Source organism: Vidua macroura, chromosome 13, assembly GCF_024509145.1.
Source record: "Vidua macroura isolate BioBank_ID:100142 chromosome 13, ASM2450914v1, whole genome shotgun sequence".
Classification (NCBI taxonomy): Eukaryota; Metazoa; Chordata; class Aves; order Passeriformes; family Viduidae; genus Vidua; species Vidua macroura.
This window is the reverse complement of record NC_071583.1, coordinates 17598350-17610234: the sequence shown is the minus strand read 5'-3', so window position 1 is coordinate 17610234 and position 11885 is coordinate 17598350. Positions and strand designations below refer to the sequence as shown.

At 38.2% G+C, this 11885-nt stretch overlaps 1 protein-coding gene across 2 annotated transcripts in view; it reads left to right on the top strand.

Moving 5' to 3' along the window:
• The window catches only part of CENPP (centromere protein P), a 113748-nt gene that overhangs the window by 39258 nt on the left and 62605 nt on the right, over positions 1–11885 (top strand). The window lies entirely within an intron of this gene.

Below are 11885 nucleotides of genomic sequence, written 5' to 3'. Positions count from 1 at the left end.
TCTGTGAAGGGTTTGTCCTCTGAGGATGAAGTTAAGAAACAGTAAAAAAATTAACCGTACCAAAATCAAGGCAAAGCATGTGCTATAAATAAGCCCTTATACCTCTTCCTTATTTTTCCCCCCACAATGTCTATGTCCTGTCTCCTTCCTGCAGAGGATTTGTTCTGTACACTGCTGTTGGTGTGGTGGGGTTAAAGTTGAGCATTCACAGTGACTTTCCAACATCTTTTTTGCTAAGTTGCATAGCGAGAGCATAAATCTTGTGCAAAGGATAATTATGACATGAAACATAACCATTTTACTCAAGAAAAATATTTATCTTAGGTTTTAAGATGAATTAAAGAAAGAAGGTACATTTATCTGCCTTTGCTGCTATATGATACTTAAATACCTGTGATATATGCAAAAAAAAAGAGAAAATGGATTTTTTTTTTTTTGTGAAGTGATTTAAGTGTATGATTTATCCAAAGCATTTAATTATGCTTTTGGCTTGGTAAAAGAATTACTTTCTTTCAAAATCTGTTCACAAGGAAGAATCTGGTTCTTAAAAATTCTTCTTAAAAAATGCCTTAGAAGTATCATAATTGTTTTTTCAATGCAATAGTTTACATTTTTTGTCTTTGAGCTTCATGATGATTTGCTCAGCCTTTTCAAGTTTCTTCTCTAATGTTGAGGACAATAAGATTTTTAAGGAGCTAAATAATACATAATTCTAACATTTGGGGTACAAACAAAATCATCAGAAGTCATGACCAAAGTGATATTGAGGAGTTGGCAATACTAGAAATAAACTAAAGCAGTCATATTTATGTAGGGAATGCAGAATTCAAGGGAGAAGTTGAAAGAGAGAAACCCCTATAGTCTTTGATTAATGGTGCCACAAATAGTTGAATAGCTACATTGTACCGCTAAATCAAAACCAGTAATTATTTTTTCTTAAATAATTAATAGAATACATACACAGTGAGGGATGAAAAAAGCCCTACCCAAGTTTATGACCAGTTAGTAAAATGTTACTGGCTGCTACAAAGTTTGGGTATTTTTTAAGCACAAGACAAAGAACTTGGCATATGGTTTTTGTTCTAGTAGCAGCTATAAGTAACACATACATAAAACTATTTTATCCAAAGATAAAAATTAGAGTTCCAATTTCATACTTGATATTTTGGTATTGTTTTCTACTACTGGTTGTGTCCCAAAGTCTCTTAAGCTCTTAGGAGATCTAAAACCTCATGATGAATTTAAAAATCCATGGTGGCTGGACAGAAGAGTCTGTCCTTTGAAAAATTGTGGTAAAGCTCTTGATTTGAAGCATATTGAGCTTCAGAGGCTCTGAAGCTCTAGTCATGGAATATATTAAGACTCAGATCCTGTTTTGTTGCAAGAGCTGTTTTGGAGACAAACAAGTCTATACTTTGTGATCTTGGTCAAATTGTGTGGTTTGATCTTCATTTTCATTTGTGGTGTGGCAGGAATTTCCTTACAAGGCAGATAATTGGGGGATTAAATTTAGCATCCTTCATGTAAGACTTCTTGTTTCAAAGGCTGTAAAAATTTATTGAATTTTCAGCATGTTTTGTTTTTTAGTTTTAAGAATGCTTTGGAAGGAATTATTTTTAATGTTGATTTGTAATTTTATTTATGCAGTTGTGATGCAAAGTGGGATGTATGGCAAGCTAGAAGTCTGAGTTGGCTTCAAGCTGATTGATTTTCTTTAGCAAAACCTGGATGGATCCTTTTCATCAATTAAAATCTTTGGAATTTCACAGTCTCCATTAACTGCATTCAACTTATTAGAGTTGTCATTTTTTCCAATTTTGTTTCTGAGCTGAAGACACAAGAAAGGCTGTTCTATTATTTTATTAATTTAGGGGGTTTTAGCTAATTGAGTATGGTCTACCGAACACATTTAAAATTTCCAAATTTTAGTCAAAATGTTCTTGGGATAAAGTGGAAAGGATCACCAGTGACCTTGAGGTGAATGGCCCTGATAATAAGAAGGTATAAATTACATTCAATTATTTGGCCTTTTCCTTATATTCACTGTCTAACTGTAAAAGATTCTTAGGTTTCTTTGTGTTTGGTGGGTTTTCCTTGGTGAGTTCTTTTTTCCTTTCCCTCCAAAATTTACAATGGTCGTATGAAGTATAAAGGGAAAAAAAAAGTGCATTTTGTTTATAGAGGGTTTAGGGAGCTCAAATGAAGCCAAGCTGGGGAAGTTAGACCTGAGGACTGTGTTGGAAACATGATCTTCATAGAATGGCAAAGGTCTGGCCCTGCTATATCAGATGTCTGAAAAGGCCTCAAGCTCAAAATTTAAAATCCTCAGTTGACAACAACTTCAAAAAGTTGAAGGAATTCTGTGGTTTAGATAAGAATTGGTGATGTTTGTTCCTGTGAGTGAGGGCACAGTAAAAAAGGGAGTGCATAGTCAGATATAACAAGGAACTGTGAAGGCTGTAATTTGGCTCCTTGTAAAGCCTGTGGGTAGGAAACAGCTGTTGGCAATGTCATTGAGGCTGGGCTGCACTTCAAAGTCACATTGTAGGCACAGGAGCTCTTGGCATCCCAATTTTCAGGCCTTAACTGGCAGCCCAGCACTGCTGTCAGCAGCCACCTGCAGCCTCTGTGAATTCCATGGATGATCTGCAAAGGTGCTTCTTACCTGTGCTTGCCTTTGGCAGAGCTGACTGAACACTGGGGCTGTAGTGGCTGCTGGATTTATTTATCCTGTGCTAGAACTCCTCTGAAAAGTCACTGACTGAAGTGTAGAGCTCAGCAAATGGAGATGCTGAAGGTCTTGTTCTTGCAGAGCCTCCAGCCCAGCCCGAGCCCTCACAGGCTTTGGTGGTGTTCTGCTCTTCATGGAATGGAAAGTCATTCCAGGAGCATGTCCCTGTGGGAATGTGTGTTTTTAAAGGTTATGGAAAAGAGGCCATCAAATCATATCAACAGAGCTGAGACAAGGCCTAATCTGTTTGAAAAAGCAAAGGAGGACAGAGCTGTGCCCTGTGTGAGGCTTTCTGTTGCCTCTGACCTGAACCTTGTTGTGTGGTCCCTATGTATTTCCCATTTAGTAGGTGGTATTATGAGATCCAAACTCTGGCAATCCACATCTTGAGCAGCCTGTTTTCAATGTTTTGCTTTGTTTTGCTAAGAGCTCCTGGGAAGAGCATGTTGAGCAACTGAAAACAGTTGAGCTTATTGACCTTGTAGCATGGGAATTAATTATAATCTCATAGGAACTTATTGAGTAACTTCTACTAATGAACAGTGATACACTGAATTTTTAGGGCTGAATTCACTAGAAGCATCTATGCATTTAGAAGCAATACATTAGGATGATTGGTTACACTTGTGCATGAACATGTGCAAGGAACAATTGGTACTGCAAAAGCCAAGTATCAAGTTTCCTGGCATGTTCAAATTTATAATATGTGAGGGGTTTTGTATGACAATATCAATTTATGGTAGTGGATAGTTGACTTTGAAGGACTGACAGAAGAGGAGGGATGTAACATTTTTTCTGAATATATTGCTGTGTTAGACATCTTAGAAGGATTTAATAGTATATTGGGAGAGGTTATGGTTTTTTTAAATAGATGGATTTTACTTTCTACAGTAGAGACATCTAAATAGGGTTGTACTCATCATGTGTTTCTACTAACACAGTAACAAGTAGTCATAAACAATTTACACTGGAATAATTAAACAAGTTAAAAATTGATGTAAGCAATATTATGTGTAGCAAATAGTGTCTGGTTATTCTAAAATACCCTGAATTATATGAAATTATAAATCTCTGCTGAGGAGAGTCACTGTTGTCAGCTGACACTTGTGTTTTTAGTAATTGAGTAGCTTGTTTAATAAATATGCTTTGCGTTATACTCTGTATTTTTATACAGCTTGCTTTGGTTGTTCCAAGATGACTTTGGGCTGTGCTTTCCTCCCATGTGGAGTTCTGGGAATACTTGTCTGGTTTTGCAACCACTGTTTACTGGTGCAGGTATATTCATTTTCTTGAGGCAATATTAGCAGTTGGACCTCAAACTTTAACAGTCTTTAGTTTGCCTGATTTGTGTCTTATATCAAATTATATAAATGATCATAGTATATGACAGGTGTCTTGCACTCACTAATAAACATTGTAAATAAAAGAACACAGTGTTCTGGGAGGAAAGTGAGGAAGGTAATGGAGCTGAGTGTCTGTTCCAAAGCAGGCACTTCTCATTTATTTTGAGCAGAACTGATGACTTAGTGCCCTAAACTGGTAGATGTCTAAAAGAGATCATGTGAATTCTACCATAATAATTTATATTAATACCTTATTCATTAGCTTGTTTCATTCATTTATAGCTAAGGACTTCCTGCAATTTTGGTTAAAGAGTTAGTAAATGTGCTTGCAACTTGACACTGTTCTCAGGTTTGTATCCAATCTGAAAATCATATGATTAGAGGCTTTTTTTAGGCACTTCCAGGCAAGGATAAAGAGTAGTTGTCTAAGTTATTTGCCAAAGCATTCCTGAATGATCATGAGTAGGAAAATGTTTTGCATTAGCAGAAATTTTCCCCTTGTACGTGATGGAAAGTGCTTCCTATTTACGCTCTGGCGTGCATTTAAGAGTGATGGTCTTTGATTTTACAATGACTACAGAATGTGTTTCTTTTCTTAAACACCTATTGCTCTAGAAATAGTCAAACAAATACAACTGTCCAGCCTGGTGGTGCAGAGGATTCTGCCAGGCAGCTGCTCAGTTCTCTCCTATAGTCTGGAAACTTAACATCAGCCTTAAAATGGTTCTTAATTTTTATTATCCCTTCTTTCTTAAAGTGAATAAATCCTCTCCTTTTAGCACAGACCTTGAAATGTTGGCACCACATTGCCTTTATGGCCTGCAGTGCAATTCTTATGCAGCCAGAATCTGTGACTTGGAAGCTTTCATAGAAACACCAGGTGTTATTACACCTCATTCTGTACCCTGACATATTTTCTTATAAGGAAAGATATAATCTCTCTACCCTTTATTTCCTTTGGTTACTCTCCATTTTTATCTCCATTTTGTTTGAACATTCTTTAATATTAACAGTCCTTTGGAAGCGATGCTCATGCTTGACATACAAAATAAATGTGTCTGTTGATTTATGGGATTTAATCAAATCAAAAGGGTTTCTCTGTTGTTTGAATAATTTGTGAATCACAGCTCCTCCTTGGCAGAGCTCTGGGCTGGGGGGGGGGAGGGGGGTGTCTTATTTTGATCCTATCACTCTGGCTGGAAGTTGTTTCTTTTATTACCTGTTCTGGGATCCTTAAAAGGCCTTACCGTGAAGATTTGAGCAAGGCTCACACTAAAACCAGTACTCAGAGAATCACGGAATGATGAAAGCTCACCCAGTTCCAGCCCCTGCCATGGGCAGGGACCATCCACTATCCCACGTTGCTTCAAGCCTTGTCCAACCTGGCCTTGGGTACTGCCTTCTCTTTCCATTTCATTAAGGAGAAAAGGTTGATCTGGGCATTACAGACCTTCCATGGTAATCTGGCAAGTGTGTCCTTGTTCTCTCTTGCTTTCAACACCTTCTCTTGCCTTGTCCTATTGCTTTTTGCAGAGTGGAGTAAATGCCTAAAGCTGTTTGTAGCCAAAATATAAACATTCAGAACATTTTTGTTCTAAAAGAATCAATTACTAAAAAAAAATATTAACTGGGTCTTAGGGAATGGCATGAAATCGGTGCTTTGAGTGATTAAACTCTAACAGAACTGAGCTGATAGTAGTAGCTCCCTTTAAAAATGTCAGTTTTAATGCAAGACAGCTGTCCAGATCTCCCTTCACATCTTTGCCAAACATTTGGCTTAATGCTGAAACTTCTAAATAAATTTGTGTGTTGTGAAAGCAGCCCCAGAATGGGGACTGGGGTAGTTGTTTTGAACTGCTAATGACTGAACTAGATACTGGGTTTAGCCATGGTGAGATGTTTGAGTAGAAAGGTACCTTTTAGAAAGACAGAGCAGTGCCTTTATGAAGCAGTTGCACATCTGACAGATGTGTTTTCCATGCTCACATTTTCTCCTCTTCTCAGTTCCTGTGCATTCTGATTTTGGGAGGGAACTGTTCAAGTGGGAAGCATACATTACCCTTTCTGTCCTAAGCACAAGGCACTAGAAGCAGTATAAATCCATAAAACACAGTGTTGCTAAGGCAAAGCATTCCTGAAACAGGAGTAATGAAATATTGCCTTACACATGTGTGCTCCAATGGAACGCGCTCAAGGAAAACAGCACCACGAGTTGTAGTTAGTTTATGGTAAGAAACATTTTATATTTTTAAAATACTCACTTTGTTTGTGCCTTTATCATAAATAATATACAGGGCTTTTATAAAGGGTACCTACTTTTTTTCCTTCCATCTATTAGCGGGAATAGGAAGGATATTGAAGATTGGGTCCAGATCAGACTTAGTTTCTATTTTTCTGAAATAAAAGGCTGTGGGTTTATGAATGCTAATTGTTAACTGTGGTCCTGACAGGGGAAACAAGGGATCTCTTGGCATGTTGGTTAAGGAAGTACTTTGGGGGGCTGGGTGTGATAATGATGGTGTGAGGTTTGAAGTGTTTTCTTCCGTATGGCATCATGACAGACTTTATCTTCATATCAAGTATCTCAAATTTACAGGCCACTGTACAGGAGCATAGTTTGTCAGATCATTAACTTCCCAGGTTAGGTAGGTGTTTGCGTGGAAAATAGCTCCTAAAAGTATCCCGATTCTTTAATCTCAAAATTCATCCTATTACGTGATGGTTCTGCTGGTTTGCACTAAAGGACAGCATTGTGTAGTCAGGGACTATGGGGGTAAAATATTCTACTTTTGTACTGACATTTAGTTTTGCTGTTTTCCTGAAAATTATCTGGCTTTCTTTTTCTATGTTAGTAACTTTTTTAAAGGAATTAAGTCAAAAGTCTTTTTCCTTGTAAAATCTAGTATCTGAGGAAATACAAGATACCAGTAATATTAATTTACAGGAGGGTAACATCTAAATAGAAACTGAATGTATTAGCTTAAACTATAAATGAAAAATATGCATTCTAAAAAGCCAAGTAAGCTTTCCTGAAGTTATTCATTTCTAGGTATTTATCACTTAATTTTTCTTAAGCAAGTAATAATTAAGCTGCATCACAATATTGCTGCTGGAGAAATTAATATAGACAGTTGCTTTTATTATTCTTGCAGGATAATAGATTGTTCTGTCACTTCCTGAGTCTGGACATCATCTCACAAGGTTAATACAAAAGTGGTTTCTTCATGCTAAAAATCAGGCCCTTTTTACTGACTTGTGACTCCCTTGTTCCTTGTTTTGCCCTGGAAAAGAAGATAGAGGTGACAGAAGGATAATAATGGTGACTGTATGTTCTTGGTGGCCTAAATAACATATAAATGTTGGTTAAATAATATCTTTTAGAATGGCAGGCCAGCTTTCTTTTCCACAAATGAGTTAACATGCTCTGTGAAGAGTGTTTCTGGAAGAAAAATATTTTCATTGGTCTTTATGTCTAAACAGCTTTTGGAAATGCCACTAGCTGAAGCATTAAGAGGCAAGTCCATGCTTGTGTCTGTGACTTTCTCCCTCTCTGTCCCTCTGGAAATTTTCCATCCTCTGGCAGCCTGACAGCTCAAGATATTTTCCATTCTCAGCAAAGACTGTAACACCGTAATTGTTCCTGCAAATGTAATTGTGAGGAGAAACCGTTGATTTCAGTGTTTCTGCTTGATTCTGACAGAAAGCTTTGTGCAGGTGATGGGTAGCACAAGTGGCATGAACCAGGTGTGTGAATCACTTCTTGAGGGGCTCTCTATATGTGTGGTTACTCTGGTGCATCCAGGCTTGCTAAATTCCCTGCTGCTGCACAGGGAGTTTGGGGCAAGGCTTGGCTGCCTGGGGAAATGTGTGAGATTCTCATCAAAACTGAGTCTTCAATGCTGCTGTGCCAGAAATCTCATGGTCGTCACATTTCCCCTGGACAGGGATTTGAGACAGGGAAGTGTTCATGCATAGGAAAGCCTGGCTGTGAGGGGTTCCCACTACAACCACAGCAGCACAGTGGTTAAATCCAGAGCCTGACTGTTCACTTGGGTAGGAATGTTCATATCTTATATGAAAAACTGCAGCAAGGCAGCATGTTCTGTTGAGCCAGTCTTTTACTGGCTCACATGGGCTTTGAGAAACATCCCAACTTGCTTCAAAATATTGATTAGTTTTGGAAGTCTCTTAAATATCATGCAAGTCTGTTTTTGTTTATTTCATACATAACCTTGTCTTCCATCTCATGTGATTCACTGAGTATGGAGGGTAAATCCTGCATTTATCTTAGCAGATAATTTAGACTGTGGTATGTGATACGTGGCATTTGGAATTCAAGTCAGATTTTCATTTACTCCAGAACTTTTCCATATGTTTCCTATTAGCAGCTTTGTTCTCAAATCTCTAGTCTCCCCAGAAAGGAGGGAAAAATCCCAACACAAGCCCAAGAAGCAATGTTAAACATAAGAGAATGAGGAAACATTCTCTAAACATAGAGAATGAGGGAAAAAAAAAAAAGATCCTTCAGATCTTTTAAAAACAATTTCATTATTTTTAGTTTAGTACTGCTTTTATTATTATGCTGCTGTTAAATTCTGTTAAAAATGAAATGAAAATATTATTTTTTTTGTCTGTTGCAGTGTACCATAGTTTTTCTGGATAAATAGTGCAGTATTTTAACTGGCAATTGAATGGATATGGAATGAGTATCTTCAAGAGATAATAGCAATTTCTTTCTAGGACATGAGTAAATGCTTTTTGAGATTACATTAAGTTATTCTAAAATTGCCTAACAGTGAAGTCATATCAGATTTTCTATGCACAACCTGGTTTAGGTAGCTGAGATATTTTGCTGCTTTAGCAAACAGATATGGAGGGTTAAAAATTGCACTTCTTAGTTTATGTTTTTCAATTGCTCTGGTCTGAGTCATTTCACTCACTTTTGGGAAATGCAGGTGCAGGAATTCCTAATGGAATACTCATGAAACATTTTGGAAATTTCCATTATGTTTAAAATAGTCAAACTTTCCCTTCTTGATTTTTTTTTTTTTTAAAGAAAAGAACCTTTTTTTTGTCACTTATTTCACTCAGTATCTTTTAATCGTTATTACCAATTATAACCAATTTTGACACAGGATAGAGAGAAATATTTATGTTCTTGTTATTAACTTGTGGAAAATAGCAGCTGGGCAGAGGAAAGTGCTCCAGAGAGGTCCTTCAGCTGGGAAGGGACAGTTCCAAATCCTGCTTAGGAGCAGATGGAAGGCAGGAGAGGACAGAGCTGTGAGTGACCACTTGGCACATGGCTGGCTCTGGCCTTTGGCAGCAGAGAGGTGCTGTGGTGTGAGGCAGAGAGCAGCTGGAGGGACCTGAGGCTTGCACGACTCAAATCCATAGGAATCCAGACGTCTGGAGCTTCTTAGCTCTTGGAATAACTTAGTGACAGCAACACTGGGAATGAAGAGTTGTCTTCATCCCTTTAAAGCAGCCCAGAATACTGTGAGCTGTCCTTCCACAAAGGGCACGTTGCTGGCTCATGTTCAGTTTGTCCACCAGGACCCACAGATCCTTTCCTGCAAAGCTGCTCTCCAGGTCAGCCAGCAGCCACCAGTTCATGGGCTAATCCCTCACTAGGGACAAGATTTTGGGCTTCCCTTAGCTGAACTGCATGAGCCCCTGCTGGCCATTCCTCCAGCAGCATAACCCCAGAGAGTCACATATCAGTCACCAGTGACCTTGTGAGTGTGCTCTGCCCTGTCATGCAGATGGATAATGAAGCTGGGAGCAGAGCTGGAGCCAGCACTGACCCCTGGGCGACGCTGGCAGTTCCTGACCTCCAGCTGGAATTCACCACGTGGCCTCTCTGCGCTCGCTGCCTTCCAGCCCATTTTCAGCCCACCTCACTATCTGCTCATCCAGCCCAAACTTCGCTGTGCTTTTAGGAATTTGCAGCTCTTTGTTCTTAACATCAGGCAGTGAGATCCAAAAGCTGTGCTCCTTCTCTGTCCATCTGTCCTCTTCTCCTTCCTGACACTTCTAGCCAGCTTGTCTGATACGCTGAATTCCTGCAGGTTTCATCCAGGGCAGAGCAGGAAGACACTACTAATACTGGAAAAAGGAAATAAACACTTCTTCACCTTCTTTAATTCAGTCTAGCAGCAGGAGAAAGATCCCTAGATCTAACCCTAGATCATATGAAAGAAAATATGTTTTATTGAAGGTATGTTTTGATTTACATTGTGTATATTTGCCACAGCTGATGGTGGAAGTTAAAATAATGATTTAGCAGTATCTTATATTCTTTAAACTTTTTGTGTCTTATTAATTTTGCTTCTCTTTGTCTACTAATGCTGCAATATCTTTTGTATTGCTGTGTTGGAAGTACTGCATTAAGTAGGTTGATATTGGGAAAAGGGGCGGGGAAAAGACTTGGAAAAATGAGACTATTACATCCCTTGGTAATTTAATGGTGTAGAGCAGGACAAAGAACGCAGGGTTTAGCAGCACTCAAATCGTACTTTAGTACTCAAACAGGCCCCTCTGCTTAATCAGTGTTTGTGACGTTTACTGGGCTCTTCCAGTGCTCTGATAATCTTTGTCATTTATTCTTTAGAATGACTTTTCCTTCTATTTGTAGCCACAGGCTGCCACCCTCTGGTGAAATTTGTTAACTGTTGTGTAGGGACCTGGCAGATTTTCAGAAGAGAGAAGCCCTTTAAAGTTTGAAAATCTTAGATGGAATAAATATTATTTTTTTTTTTATTAGAGAAATGTAGATTCTTGTACAAGGAATAAGTAATGAGAAGGATTTATATCAAGTTTCTCTTTCTCCCTCTTTCCCTATAACATTTTTAGAGAATGTAAAGGTGGAGTTGATTTCTTGACAGATTTTCTTCCTATCTGCTGATACTGAAATGCCTTGTTCTGTGGGAAGATCACTGAACACTAGTGTGTTATCATCAGTTAATTACTATTCTGTTAATTACATTTTTGTCCATGTTCAGAAACCATTGCTGAAATTGCATAAGGTGCATTTTATATCATAATATTTGTGTGCCACTGACACATCCACCTGAATCTATTTTAAAGCATGCCAAAGATGCAAGGTGTGGAAACTATTAACTATTATCACCACAAATTCCAGCTGAAGAATGATATCTGAAAATAGTGGAGGGTTGTTGAGCATAGTTTATTTTCTCTTAATTGACAGGCATCCTATCAATTTGAAGTGATCTAGGAAATTACTGCTCTTCTCTAAAAATAAAATCTACAGGAAATGGTTAAAATGAACCATTTGATACTTCCCTGCTGTAATGAAAAATTGTCAGTGTAGTTTAAGTCACAGATGAAACTTTTTTAAACTTCTAAGCTGGCTGAATTTGCTTGGAGGACAGTGCAGACCTAAGCAGATGATAAAATAGTTTGGAGGCTATTTATTAACAGGAAGGGTAGAGGTATATTCTTCCAAAGTAGTGCTGCAGTTTCTTCTGTGAATGTTCTATGCATCCAAGGGTGCTGACTGGAGAAAGTGTTTCTCAGTCTGGGTGCATGGCCAGAGGAATGAGTGAGAAGGCAAGAGAGTTTTTAAGGCTCTGGAAGGATAAGATCAAGACTATATGGTTTTCTACCTCTTAGGACTTTACTATATTTTTACAAAGCTTTCCCATTATAGTAGGAGTTCAGTAGCAGACTTAAAACTTCAGTGAAATTCTTACACAAGTGATGTAAAGAATTCATAGATTTAGAGAGCACAAGGATGCAGTTCCTGTTGTCCACTGCATTAACCCCAATTAGATAAGGAATTGTTTGCA